The sequence below is a fragment of the Theobroma cacao genome, chromosome 1 (assembly GCF_053813885.1).
Source record: "Theobroma cacao isolate CCN51 chromosome 1, ASM5381388v1, whole genome shotgun sequence".
Lineage (NCBI taxonomy): Eukaryota > Viridiplantae > Streptophyta > Magnoliopsida > Malvales > Malvaceae > Theobroma > Theobroma cacao.
Genome location: NC_142639.1, coordinates 16,848,102 through 16,863,888, shown reverse-complemented (window position 1 = coordinate 16,863,888; position 15,787 = coordinate 16,848,102).

The window sequence follows — 15,787 nt, the reverse complement described above, 5'->3', positions numbered from 1 at the left end:
TACACTCATAATTTGCAAATCTTCCTCTTAATTACAGCTTCAAGACCCATGACACAAGCCTCGTATTCAACCACATTATTAGTACAATTGAAATTAAGCTTAATTGTGGTTGGATAATGGTCTCTTCCTAGTGATATCAATATTACCCCTATATCATGCCCTAAATCATTCAAAGCTCTATGAAAGAACATCTTTTATTTCCTTTTATCATTAGAGTCTTAGTTAATTGCCTGGCATACTAACATCAGGTCCTCATCAGGAAATTCAAATCTCATGGGTTCATAATCATCCTCTGCCCTATCTGCTAATAAATCAACAATCACACTTCCTTTAATGGCTTTTTGAGTTGCATATATAATATCATACTCGAATAACAAAACCTGCCATTTTGCCACTCTCCCTAATGAGGATGGCTTTACAAAGGTGTACTTAATGAAATCCAATTTTGCTACAAGCCAAGTTGTATGATACAACATATATTGTCAGAGCTGATGTGTTGTCCAAGCTAATGCAAAGTTGAGCTCTCAACGCCATGGCATAGACCTTCAATGCCGTGGTGTAGTGCCTAAAAAGGAGCGCTGCAGTGCTGGATGGAAAACCAAAAAAATATTTTATAAGTCAGGAGTGTTGGGATGCCCTTGGAGTAAGGTCGCGGTGCTTTGACGTGGATTAATATTTTACAGCCAATCGAAAAATGAGCTTTTAAGGTTTTTTAGAGGCTATAAATAAGTCTTCTTCTTCAACTAAGAGAGGGTGTTTAGAGAGGCAACGAATGGTAGTTTTTGAGAGAAAAGAGAAGGCTTTTCAAATGAGAAGAAATGGAAGGAATTGAGGATAAAAAATCATCTAAAACAAGCTTCCGTTGAAACTCAGGGATCCTAATAGCTTTACAATACTGAGCACCATTGGAGCATACTATTTTTCCAAGCATTAAGTGATTTGGGAGCTAGTATCAACATGATGCCACTTTTTATTTACAAGAAACTGGGTTTTGGAGAAATCAAGCCCACCACAATGACCTTATAACTCATAGACGACACCATCACATATCCTCATGGCATTGTAGAAGATGTATTAGTACAAGTGGACAAGTTCATGTTTTTAGCTAATTTTGTGGTATTCGATATGGAGGAAGACAAAGAGGTTTTAATCATTTTGGGGAACCTTTATTGCGTACTGCTGGAGCACTCATTGATGTAGAGAAAGGAGAGCTTGCCTTGAGGGTCTAAGAGCAAGAAGTAACCTTCAATATCTTTAATGCTTTAAAATATGCTAACGATCATGATAAGTGTCATGTAATGAATATAGTTGATAGAGTCATAAGAGAAGTATTTGAGGAGACTTGCCTTGTGGACCCATTTGAAGCATCTTTAGTAAATGTTTCAGGGAAAGAAGATGAAGATGTTATTAATTACATAAACTTGTTGAATGCCCCTTCTCGCATCATGAGGATACAGTATGAGACTTTAGATACTTCATCAATGTCTACACCAAGAAAGCCATCAATTAAGGAACCTTCAAAGTTGGAACTAAAACCTTTGCCAAATCATTTGAGGTATACCTATCTTGGTAACGAGTCCATACATCCTGTTATCATTTCATCTAGTCTTAGTACGTGCAGGAGGACAAGTTGTTACGAGTTTTGAGAGTACATAGGAAGGCATTGGGGTGGACAATTGCAAACATAAAAGGGATTAGTCCCTTAATATGCATGCATAAGATTATATTGGAAGAAGGTCATAAAGCCACCATAGAGCATTAGCGAAGACTAAATTTGATCATGAAGGAGGTGGTAGCAAAAGAGATAATCAAATGGTTAGACATTGGCATTATCTATCCCATATTGAATAGTGCTTGGGTAAGTCCAATATAATTTGTACCAAAGAAAGGTGGGATGACCGTAGTAGCTAACGATAATAATGAACTCATTCCCACAAGAACTATAACCAAACGAAGGGTATGCATGGATTACCGGAAACTCAATTAGGCTACAAGGAAAGAGCACTTTCCATTACCATTTATTGATCAAATGTTAGATAGGTTAGCAGGGAAAGAATTTTATTATTTTCTGGATGGGTATTCAGGATAGAACTAGATAATGATAGCTCTAGAAGATAAAAAAGAGATAACATTTACTTGTCTTTATGGCACATTTGCATTTTGGAGGACGCAATTTGGACTCTGCGATGCTCTAGCCACCTTTCAATGATACATATGGCTATATCCTCTGATATGGTGGAGCAATCACCTGAGGTATTTATGGATGAGTTCTTTATTTTTGTTAGTAATTTTGATGATTGTTTTGCTGAATCTTGATAGGGTTTTAAGACGATAACGGGAAACAAACTTGGTTTTAAATTAGGAAAAGTGTCACTTTATGGGACAAGAAGGTATAGTTCTTGGACATAAGGTGTCCTTTAAGGGATTGGAAGTGGACAAGGCTAAAATAGAAACGATCGAGAAACTCCCACCACCAAAAATTGATAAGAGGTATTAAGAGCTTCCTTGGGCACGTTGGGTTTTATCGATGATTTATTAAGGACTTTTCCAAAATCTCTTAACCTTTATGTAATTTATTGGAAAAAGTCGTTCCTTTTAAGCTCAATGATAATTGTCATGTAGCATTTGTAGAATTGAAAAATAGGCTGATATTTGCACCCATTATTGTATTTCTTGATTGGTTACTTCCTTTTGAACTCATGTGTGATGCTAGTGACTCTGTTGTAGGAGAAGTGCTAGGACAAAGAAAAAATAAAATTTTTCACTCTGTATACTAGGTTAGTAAGACTTTGATAGACACACAAATGAGTTACATTACCACTGAGAAAGAACTAATAGATGTTGTATATGCTTTTGATAAATTTTGTTTTTATTTGATTGGTATAAAAGTTGTTGTTTACACTAACCACTCAGCAATTAAGTACTTAATTGCCAAGAAAGATGCCAAGCCAAGATAAATAAGATGGATATTGCTGCTACAAGAATTTGACCTGAAAATTAAAGATCGAAAAGCTATGGAGAATCAAGTGGCAGATCATTTATCAAGGTTGGACAATGCTACCCAAGTATTAATCAAACTTTGACCAATGAGAATTTCTCTGATGAGCTCCTATAATTTGTTGAACAAAAGAAGGTACCTTGGTATGCTAATTACGTCAACTACATTGTAAGTAAATTTCTTCCTCTTAATTTATATTTTCATCAAAAGAAAAAGTTTCTTCATGATGTTAGATTTTTTGTAAGGGATGAATCGTATTTGTTTAAGCAATGTGTAGATAAAGTGTTGAGAAAGAGCATTTTAGAGGAGGAGGTAGAAAGCGTGTTGAAGCATTGCCATTCATCAGATTATGGAGGTCATTTTGGAGAAGAGCATATAATAGAAAAAGTCTTACAATTAGGTTTGTTGCCCACACTTTTTAAGGATGCTAATAATTTTGTCTTGTGTTGTGACAGATGTCAATGTGTAGGGAATATTTCAAGACGAAATGAGATGCCATTTGTCACGACCCAAATTTTCGGGCCATGATCGGCGCAAGGGCCTAATAAACATAGTCTATTAAGCCCAAGCGAGCCTATCGATTTATCCTACTCATCATTCCATCAAATATCGCTAAGTCATATTTCATACTTTTGAATCAAAATAGTGATATACATTGCCAACTCTTACTGGCATTACTCCTTAAAAATTTACATACAATGTCTACAACATGTATTCTAATAATTTACATTAAGTTTGTCTATACAAAACAAAATAACACTCGACTTCCAGCGGAGGGACTCGGATGAATGTATAGCTACTGAATGCCGAGACACTTACCAAAAGATGGACACAGGTCTACAAGGACACCTCGTCCTAGTTATCGATTGCCTCGTGATCTGAAAACATGAATTTGAAAATGGTGAGTATAAACCCAGTGAGTGAACAAGGAAGGGAACAAGCATACCATATGGAATCTTTAATGAAATCATGATGCATTCTTTTTCAAAACAATGCAATTTGTTTCTATTCTTATTAAAAACCCCTCATCAAGCCTTTAAATGATTAATTATTTGAAAATCATTAACCCATACATAACGAACCATTTGAAGAATAAAAGCTTCAATATTACACAAGTAAGTCAAACACGACAACGAATCTTCCTTGTAGCGGAAAGGCATTCTAGCTGCAGTGTAGCTGCAGCGAGAATAAATTTTCGTTGCAGCGACGTTGGGATTTTGTTATTAACCGAACAAGGGTTTCTCAACTGGTCGAGGATTTCTCACTAAATCTCCTTATTTTAAACTTAACTTATTTAATCCTTAATGTTGGAAGTCCATGCTCTGATATGGTAGCAAAGAAGTAAAAGATAAGGTAGCAATTGAACAAGATAGGAGACCAAAACAGAAAGTTTTTCGCTGCAACGAGATTGAATCTCGCTGCAGCGAAATTATAACCCAGAAACAGAAAGTTTCTCGCTGCAGTGAGAAGCTACAGTGTCATTCTCGCTGTAGCAAAAATGCATCCTCGCTGCTGCAAGTTTTCGACCAGCCTACCCTTTCAAAACCCGAGAGTTTCTCGCTACAGCAAGAATGATTCTCGCTGCAGCAAAATACAAGGCATCAAATGAAAATTTCCCTTTCTCCCAAAGAAAACCACCCTGCTTGAAATGTTCAAAACCAATATGAAACATATAACAATTTCTAAAGGTTTAACATGTCAAGTTTCACATGCATTACAACCATAAGCCATTATCCATCAATTTTCTATAACACACATATTTACATATGTATATATATATATATATACGCATATACCCATCATCATCATCACACCATCCTATCATCATCATCACCAGCTCATGCGCACTCCCTACTCGCACATGGCTGGGTCATCATCGGGTTATGCGCACTCCCTACTCGCACATAACCGGGTCATCCTCGACTTATGTGCACTCTCTACTCGCACATAGCCGAGTCAATATAATTACACAACATTATATTCAAGCATATATGTATATCAACATAATGCAGCCACATAGAAATCCATAATAACCACATATCATAACATAAATCATTTCTCAAGAGCTTGTTCCCAAGACATTCATTTTCATGAAAAATCGTATAAAATCATTTAAACGTTTGTCAAATACATTATATTCTCAAAATAAGTTTTGAAGGCAGTCTACTCACCAATTGATTGTAAAGCCTTTAAATGACTCCAATTCCCCTAATTGTCCAAATGAGATGATAGGGCTTCCTTAAAACTTAGGATCACATTAACATAAACAATAGATCAATTTACACACTATGAACTCTAAAAGCTATCTCTTAGCTAATTTTCAATTGCCACATTAAACGGCTATCTATGTTCACTATGTTAATCACTAAAAATTAATGAGCATAGTCAACAATAAAACAACTCATAAATCCTAATTTCTAGCCATTTTCTGCAGCTAAAAATCGAGCTTAGTTCATTACTTACCCTAGGGCTCCTTTATAGTCAAATTCTCTTCCAATTGCTTCCAAATCAATGGAGTAATTCTCTTTTTCTCTCTCTAAAATGCCCAACTAGTGAGAGAAAGTCTGGAAATAAGCTTTATCAAGGGTTTTGAAGTGAGAGGATGAAAGAATTCAAAGGTTCTAGTCAAAAGGGTTCAAAAGTGTGAAAACTAGAGCTAGAGAGAGAAAATCATTTAAGCTTCAAATCAGGCTTCTATGGAGTTTTGAAGAAACATGAGAGAGGAGAAGAAGAAGAAGAAGACCAGCTGTTGGGAAATCTCTAGAAGCTTCTTGAAATTCAAAATATTTATAGGCAATCTTATCTTTTCCCTTAAAATTACAAAAATACCCCTCCACCAATTAACTTATTCTCCTCCAATCTTTTATGCAATCTTTTTACTCTTTTAACACTGGGACAAGATCCATAATGGTCTAGACATGTTCGGATTCATAAAAACTTAAAATTTTAACTCGAGGTGAAAAATAACCATTTTGCCCCTGTTATGAAAATTGTTGAAACTTTTAGTTTTCTTCGTGTTTTCATCAGCACACATCATTTATGTAGTCTTATACCCATTTAAGCCTTAAAATATCATAAAACTTTCTTCTGGAAGCTTATTAGAGAAAATGATGAAACTACCCTTGGTTCGTATTATTACATTTATACTTAGTTACAAGCCTATAGAGGTTGATGTCTCACACCATTAAACAATATCTTAAAGTAGAGTTATTCGACATCTGAGGGATTGATTTTATGGGACCTTTCATCTCATCATTCAACTATCGTTACATTTTGGTAGTTGTGGACTATATATCAAAGTGGGTGGAAGCTTCAACACTACCTAGAAATGATGCAAAGGTTGTATTGAAATTCTTAAGGAATAATATTTTCACAAGATTTGGCACATCAAAAGCGGTAATAAGTGATGACGGCAGCCACTTCTGCATTAAATTCTTCACTGCTTTGCTCACAAAATATGAAGTGACTCACAAGGTGGCAACTGCATATCATCCCAAACAAGTGGACAAGTTGAGGTATCTAATCGGGAAATAAAGTGAATCTTAGAAAAGATCTTATCTCTATCGAGGAAGAATTAGGCCAAAAGACTCGATGATGCATTATGGGCCTATCAGACAACTTATAAAACCCTATCAGTATGTCCCTTTATCATTTGGCCTATGGCAAAGCATGTCATTTGCCAGTGGAATTTGAGCATAAGGCTTTTTAGGCTATCAAAAAGTTAAACTTCAATTTAGAAGCTACGGGGTGAAAAATGATTACTCCAATTAAACAACACAAACGAAATACTGTTGGATGCTTCTAAGAATGCTAGAATTTACAAAGAAAAGACAAAACAATGGCAAGACATGAAGATTGTTGAATGACATTTTGAGCCAGGTCAACATGTCCTGTTGTTCAATTCTCATTTGAAGTGGTTTTTGAGAAAATTGAAGTCGAGGTGGTCATGACCATTTCTCATTTCAACAGTGTTTCTATATAGTGTCATGGAATTAATGGACAGCACAACCAATGCAAAGTTTAAGGTGAATGAGCATTGGTTAAACCATTATTGGGGGGTGACATAGATCGCCAGCACTCTTCCATTAGTCTTTCCAAACTTGATTGAGCTAAAACTAGAATCTAGCTAAAGATGTTAAAGAAAGCACTGCTTGAGAGGCAACCCAAGTTCTATTTACTTAAGAAATTTTTGGCTATTCATTAATTAGTTTTGTTTGTAATTCATTTGTAATTTTATTTTTCATATTACTAATTGCATAGTCTTATTTCCTTTTCGTAGGCAAATAATACTTATAATAATAATAGATTATTCAAAAAAAAAAGGTTGCCAGCATCGCGACGTTGGTAGTGAAAGGTCGCAACCCTCGAGCATCCTTTGGGTTCCACTATGGAACCCGAGGCTGGGGCACTGTAACGCCCCACAACCAAACATTTCACAAGGCATGGTTTAGTGCTGCGATGCCGTGTTAGGCACATGGCTTTATATATACCCCATTTTCCCCCATTTTACAACCCTAGGCAGCATTTTTCACTATTTCTCTAATCTACTTGAAAAAGTTCACTCCCTTTTCACTTACGAACTACAAAATCTCTTCCAAAAACCAATTATTTTGCATCAAACTTTGAGTTTTGAAGATTTAGGGCATTTTTACTTTCTTACAAACATCTAAAAGCATAAAACTGTGGTAAGTGCTATTTTTTCTTTTTCTACTTATTTTTATGGTTAGTATTGTGTTTTGAAGATGCGCTTTGCTTATAATTGATGGCCTTATGCTTAATTTGATAATGTAGAATATGCATGTCATCAACTTTTTAGTTTTATGCTTAGATTACTATTTTTGAATAGTAAGCATACTGAATAAATCTAATTTTTTGCACTTAGAGTTTAAATTGGATGTATGTGGAAAGTAGTGCTATTCTTACTATATTGGAGTTGAATAGTTAGTATCAATTATTTCTTTTTATATGGATCATTTAATTGTAATGTATACTAACTAGTTGTAGTTGAAAACGTGTTACTTGTTGCTTGGGTATTCAGATAATCATCATGGCACCAAAGAAGAGGACATGTGCACATGGAACTGGGTAGAATTTTGATCATAGTAATTTATTTCAGCTAAAGTTGAGAAACGCGACACCTAGTCCCTATTGCACAAAGTTTCAATTTTAGAACATGGTATTGATGTCTAAAGAGCACTTCATCCTGACATCTACAAAATTATCGATGCACGATAGTAGGAGAAATTATGTGCCTAGCTAGATTCTATAGTAATGCTTGTGGTTCAGGAATTCTATGCCAATGTAATTGAACATGAAGACAGGAGAGCTTTCATTCATGGACATCAAGTACCTTTCGATGCTGGGCACAAAATTGGGAACGATGAGTGTGGCCAATTCATGAATGGTGACATCAATTTAGATGAGGTTCTAGGGTCCTTTAGTGTTTTGGGTACTAAATGGAAAGTGCACAATGGTGTTCCAGTTTCGTTCGAAGCTAATGCCATGGATAGCGACTACATGGTGTGGTATCATTTCTTAGCTGCGAAGATACTTATAGTAAAACACTTAAGAGATGTGACCAAGGATCGAGCAGTCCTCTTCTACACAATCGTCATTGAAAAATCCATTGACATTGGGTAATTGATCTTCAACAACCTTATCATGTTAGCCTAGTCGCCACATGATGAATTGTGGTATCCATCTTTGATCACTGCCTTATGCTGTCAAGAAAAGTTGTTTGGTCAACCAATGAAGAGTTGTTGCATCCAAAAATTCCATTGGATGGTGGGATCATCAAGAGATTCTACATGCGGGAGCAAACCACCATTACAGGAAGTTCATTTGCGGCACCTCAGCCATCGAGCCATTCTCAAAATCTCTCTATGCCACAATGAATAAAACAACTTGAGCGTCGTTTGGACCATTGCATAGAGTGTTTCAAAGCCATTGGGGAGATGATAAGGGCATATGCCGAGCATGTTAGCATGGACATGGCTGCCTTCCCTACATTGCCTGTTCATCCACCTTGGATATTGATGATGATGCTATTGCAGAGGACGATGAGCATTGACTGTGTCTACCAATTTAAGAGAGTACTCTCTTTCTTTACTTTTAGGAACATTGGGGACAATGTTCAATTTGAGTTTGGGGGGGAATTTTTATGTTTTCTTTTATTTATCGTATTTATGTTTAAACTAGTAATTTGCATGCTAGGATTAGGAACATGTTGAAATATTAAGCTAGAGTTTGTGCACCAATCAAAATTGATTTATCTATACAATGATGAAAACTATTTGCCTTGTTATTCTTTTTACTTGTAGCAAGCATGAATATTGTTTGTAGTTGTGAGACCTTGACCTTTATAAACTCGTAGTCAGAAGTAGACATGATATCACTTACTAGGGGTAATTTCGTCATTTCCTTAGTGAGCCTCTAGAAGTGAGCTTTCAAACAAAATTAAGGCCTAAGTAGGCCTAAGGCATAAATGAATGATGAAAATAAAGGTAAAATCACGAAGAAAATAAAAATAATGATGATTTCCAAGGTAGGGGCAAAATGGTCATTTTTCATCTCGAGTCAAATTTTAAGTTTTCGTGAACATGAGTATTTCTAGACCATTATGGACCTTGTTCCAGTGTCAAAAGAGTAAAAAGATCGCACAAAAGATTGGAGGAGAATAAGTTAACTTGTTAAGGGCATTTTCGTAATTTAAAAAGAGATTGGATAAGCTTTAGCTATAAATATCATTTGTTCCAGTAGCTTCTTCATTTCTCCAGCAGCTTCTTCTTTTTCCTCCCATCTCATGTTGCTTTCATCCTTCATGGAAGCTTGTTTGGAAATCTCTATAACTTCTCTCAAGCTAGCTCTAATTTTCATGCTTTTGTGCACCATTTCATAAAACCTTTTGTGTTCTTTCACTCTCTCACTTTAAAACCCTTGAAAAGTCTTACTTCCATACTTTCTCTCACTAGCTTGGTGTTTTAGAGAGAGAAAGATAGAGCTTCTATAATAGTTGGGAAATTTTTGGAAAGAATTTCAAATACAAAGCTACCAAGGTGAGTAGTGAATTAGAGTTGATTTTTAAGTGTTGAGAATGGTTAGTGATTAGACTTGTGAGGGTTTTGTAGTTGAGGTTGTTCATTCATTTTAGAATGATTAGGATAGTGAAAATAGATAGTGATAATTCTATTTTATAGAATTATTTTAGTCCAATTTTGTTAGTAAATATTAGCTAAGTCCTCAATTTTTAATTATTATTTATTTATTTTTAGTTGTTTTTATAATGTGAGACCCTGTCAAGCTCGATTAAAAGACGGTATTGTATCGAGTGGTACAACTAAGTTAAATCGAGCCTTGAACTAGTTCAAATAGAAATTCTAAGAGGAATTTGAAAATTTTAAAACCAACAGAATGGTTTAGAATAGTGATTTGGAGTTCAAGGTCCAGTTTGGAGTCCATCAGAAAATTGACCAATTAGGGACAAAACGGTCATTTTACCATTTGATGATTAAATGGAGATTTTTAGCCAAGATTTGATCACATTTGACCAAGAATAATTATATGAAATATAATTATGATTATTGGAGTATAAAATGATGTTTAGTAGTGAAAAATTGTGATTCCCGGTATTTATAGAGTAGAAGGGCAAAATGGTAATTTTGCCACTAGTGGACTAAACGAAAATTTTTTTAAACAATTTTTGCCCCAATTGGTTAATATTGATCAATAGTAGTGTTATTTTAGGTTGAAAAGTAGAAATAATGAGATTCCGGTACATTTCGGAGTATAAGGGCAAAATCGTAATTTTTTTGTCTCGGGGGCAAATCAGTAAAATTTTCGGCCCAGCACTTGTCAAGACCAAGGGATTTTAATTGTGGTAGGATTGGATAAATACCAGAATATTTGTGGTGGAAAATTAAGAAGAAAAAGTCAAAAAGTTAAAATTTTGGCCAATAAGCATGTGACACATGGCATGCTTGATTATTTTATTATTTTCTATAGAAATCAGCCCATTAAATCCCCAATTCCCTCACCATATTCGGCCTAGACATCCAGCAACCAGAAAAAAGGAAGAACAAAAGGAAAAACAAGAAAACCTAGGTGGAAATTCAAAGAAAAAGTGAAGAAATCAAGGAAACAAGCTAGGTAAGTTAAAATTTCTTTAATTCTCCTTGATACCTAGCTTACCCATGCTTTTGTTCTTGATTTCCATGGTTGAATATTGAGTTATCATGATGAATTCAATTCTGAAAAATGGGTATGGAAGAGGAATTGTTGTTGGAATAATTTGATTTTAGACTATGTTAGTGTTTAGAGATAGTTAAGCATGGTTATGAACAAAAACACTAAAGAAATATTTAATTTCTCTAGGGTTCCTTGTTGGCTGAACCATGAGGGCTGAATATCAATGGGGGATTGTTTTTATTTCAAGGAAAATGGCATGGAAAATGATGAAGTAAGGTGAAACAGTTATGTAGAAAAAATTCGATGCTAGTACACCAAATGACCAAATTTTTTTTCTATAAGGAATTGTGAGGGTTCTAATGCTGAATTTGGCTTTATTTAAATGTATGTGGTAAATTAAGGTATTAGAGGAGAAATGAATTAATTTAGAGGTGATTTGGACACAATCGTCGATTAATCGGGTGATCGGTCGAATTTAATCGATACCGTGATTAAGCGGTAATCGGGTATATTTGTGCATTTACATATCAAGCATTAGTAGTTTAAATTAATTTATATCAATTTAGGGACAATATGGTAAATTCCTCGACTTGGTTATTTGTCAAGGTGGTGAGACGTCCGGAAAAGGCAAAGGAATTACGCTTGAGGACTATTAGTCAGAGTTCACCCGGAATCCGAATTTTCGACACCTGTGAGTGGACTGCCTATCAAAATTGTTTTGGGAATATGACTGTTTTGAACAAAGTGTTTGAATGATTTTATGCAATTTTTCATGAAAATGAATGCCTTGGGAACAAGCTTTTGAGAAAAGGTTTATGTTATGAAATGTGGTTATTATGGATTTCTATGTGGCTGCATTATGTTGATATACATATGTGCTTGAATATAATGTTGTGTAATTATGTTGACTCGGCTATGTGCGAGTAGGGAGTGTGCATAAGCCGAGGATGACCCGGTTATGTGCGAGTAGGGAGTGCGCATAATCCGGTGATGACCCAGCCATGTGCGAGTAGGGAGTGCGCATGAGCTGGTGATGATGATGATGGGTTGGTGAGATGATGATGATGGGTATATACGTATATATATATACATATGTAAATGTGTGTGATATAGCAAATTGATGGACAATGATTTATGGTTGTAATGTACGTAAAATTTGACACATTATACTTTGAGAATTTTCATGAATGTTAGGTTGATTTTATTAGTTTAGTAGGATGGCTTTTGTTGAGTGAGGAAAAATGTTTATCTTGTTGCCTTGTTTTCACTGCATCGAAATTCATGCTCGCTGTAGCGAAAAAAAACTCTGGGGTTTGGAGGGGTTTTAAATAGGAATGAACTAAATTGCATTGTTTGAAACAAGTGCATCATGATTTTAAATTTTTCCTAATTGTTGCTTGTTCCCTTCCTTGTTCACTCACTGGGTTTATACTCACCATTTTCAAATTCATGTTTTCAGATCACGAGGTAGCCGATAATTAGGACGAGGTGTCCTTGTAGATCTGTGTACATCTTCTGGTAGGTGTCTCGGCATTCGGTAGCTGTATATCCATCCGAGTCACTCCGCTGGAGGTCGAGTATTATTTTGTTATGTATAGATGAACTTAAATGTAAATTTTAAAAGAGTAATGCCAGTACGAGTTGGCAATGTGTATCACTATTTTGACTCAAAGTCATGAAATACGACTTAGTGATAATAAATAGAATCATAAGTAAAATAAATAATAGGCTTGCTTGGGTTTAGTGGATTACGTCCATTGGACCCATGCGCCGGTCATGACCCGAAATTTGGGTCGTGACATATAATTAGTTTATTTTTAAGTGAGTTATTTTAATTTTATGTTATTCTTTTTAATTTAGTTATTATTTATTAGTTTTTATATTTTTTGTAGGATAAAAAGTGATTGGGCTTAATTTTGGAAAGTAAGGTGTTGAAAAACCCAGAATCTGCTTGAATATACTTCAGTATTTTGGCCATATCTCGAGTTACAGAACTCCAAATGATGCGATTATTATACCTTTGGAAAGCTAAAAGACATAGATACAACTTTCATGAAGATCACTTTGCCAAGTTCTATCTTGGAAATAGAGAAAATCGTAATGGAAAATAGCTAGACGTACTGTGCTGGGAATGGAAACTTGTAAAGATTGATAATTGATTTTTGGGCCTCTCATTACACTTTTAAGCCCAATTAAACCCTAGGTCAGCTTAAGGAACCTTAGGTTAAGCTTATTAGTAAAAATAGGATATGTTTAACAACATTAGAGAACATTTGGAGATTCAAGAAGCTAGGAGTTAAGGCTGAAACTTGGAGATCAAGGTTGCAAATATTGATTTTTTTTTCTTCCTTGGATTTTATTGTTCTTGTTACTTTCAATGGTTGAATTTATTATAATGTTATTTTATTTTGCAATTATGAGTAGCTAATTTTCTTTTTTCTAGGATTGCAATTGAACTCACATGTAATCTAAGTTTTTAATCTCTTTTTACTTATGTTTAATGGGATTTGAATTGTTTATTCTAATTTGTTCTTAATGCTTTTAATTTCTTGGCCACCAATTAAATTGATCTAGGAACCTAAACAAACTTGGGAGAGGGGGTTTAGAGTAAACTAAAATTGGGATAGCATATGATCATATTAATTGATTTGCCTATAGGATAGGGATATACCTATAAGTCATATGTAGCCAGATTAGAGCCTGAACTTAATTAGTCTATTTTAATTTCAATTCACATAGGGATATAGTGGTTTGGTTAAAATAGATAATTTTATAAGATGAGTCGAGAGACCCTTATAAATAATTTAGGACTTTAGGTTAGCAATTCAACCCATTGAAATAAGTTAAGGGAGAAAGGTAAGATTTAGATGAAGTGTGAGGGATATTGTGATCCTAGGCTTGTTTGATTTGCTTTTTACCCAATTATTTTGTTGCTTTAATTTTTAATTGAATTAGTTTTAGTTAATTAATGTAGTTATTTGAGTTTGATTATTTGGATAAGATTAAATTGTTCTAATTTTAGTACTTAGTAAAATTTTAGATAAATTCCGTGTGAGATCGATACTCTGCTTGCTAATATACTATCTATTCGATGCGTATACTTGCGTAGTAGGATTTTAATTGACAAATAGCCACTCAATGGCAATTGGAAGCTAGTTAGGAGGTAGCTTTTAGAAGTTATATGTGAGACCTTGACCTTTATAGACTCGTAGATAAAAATATACGCGATATCCCTAATCAGGGGTAATTTCATCATTTTCTCAATAAGCCCATAAAAGTAAGTTTTAAACAATATTATGGCTTAAGTAGGCCTAAAGCATAAATGAATGATGAAAATATGGGTGAAATGACAAGAAAATAAAAATTTTGATGATTTTTATGTTCTAGGGGTAAAATGGTAACTTTATCATTCGAGGACAAAATGGGAATTTTTGGAATTTTACACCACCTAACACTTGTAATGCCCATGGATTTCAGCCATTAACATTTTACATTGTGGATAATTGAAACATTTTATGTGGTGAAGAGAGATTGCTTAATGGATAAGTATTACACATGGACCAATGGAAACATGTCATGTGTCAAGCTTGGATTATTCTAGAATTTCCTTGTAAAATCTATTTAAAACTCTCTTAGTCTCACCCATATGGCTGGCCAAAGTATGAAGTAAAGAGGAAAGGAAAGAACACAAACCCTAGGTGGGAAAATTAAAAAAAAAGTGTGGGATTTCAAGGATTAAGCTAATTATGGAGGGGCATTTTAGTAATTTCCAAGGGAGTGGATAAACTTGGGCCATAAATATCCTCTCCTTCTAGCAACTTCTTGGGATTTCTAGCAGCTTCTTCTTCTTGTTCTCTTCCCTCTCATGTTTCTTCAATTCTTGCATGGAAGCTTGATGTGAAGCTTTCATAACTTTCTCTCTCTAGTTCTAATTTTCATACCCTGGTGTCCTTTTGACTTGAACCCTTGTATTCTTCCACTCTCTCACTTTAAAACCCTTGAAAATGATGAAAATCTTGTTTCTATAGTCTCTCACTAGTTAGGCATTTTAGAGAAAGAAAGAGGAAGCTTTATTAATAGCTTGAGAGCTTTTGGAAAGAAGTTCAAAGTTACAAAGCTATCAAGTTGAGTAGTAAACTAGAGATTTGATTTGTGAATATTTTGTAGTTGATATTGTTAATTCACTTTGGAGTGATAGGAAAGTGAAAATGGATGGACATTTAAATGGCAATTGAAAGCTAGCTAAAAGATAGCTTTTAGGGTTTACAGTATGTAAATTGACATTATGGAAATGTTAATTTGATGGTAGGTGCTAACGAAGCCCCATCACCCCAATTGGATCATTAGGGGGATTAAGAGTCGGCTAAAGGCTCAACGAATACCGGTGAGTGGACTTGCATTTCAAACTTGTTTTGGGGAATATGAAAGATTCTATCCAACTTGTCTTAGAAAATGTACTTTGGGAACAAGTTTTTAGTAAAATGATTTTATATTGTGAAAATGTGCTATACAATGGTTTATGTGTTATCACAATATGATAAAATGCATGATATGCATTGGATGTTTCTTTGCATGTTGATGTGGACCCGGCTATGTGTGAGTAGG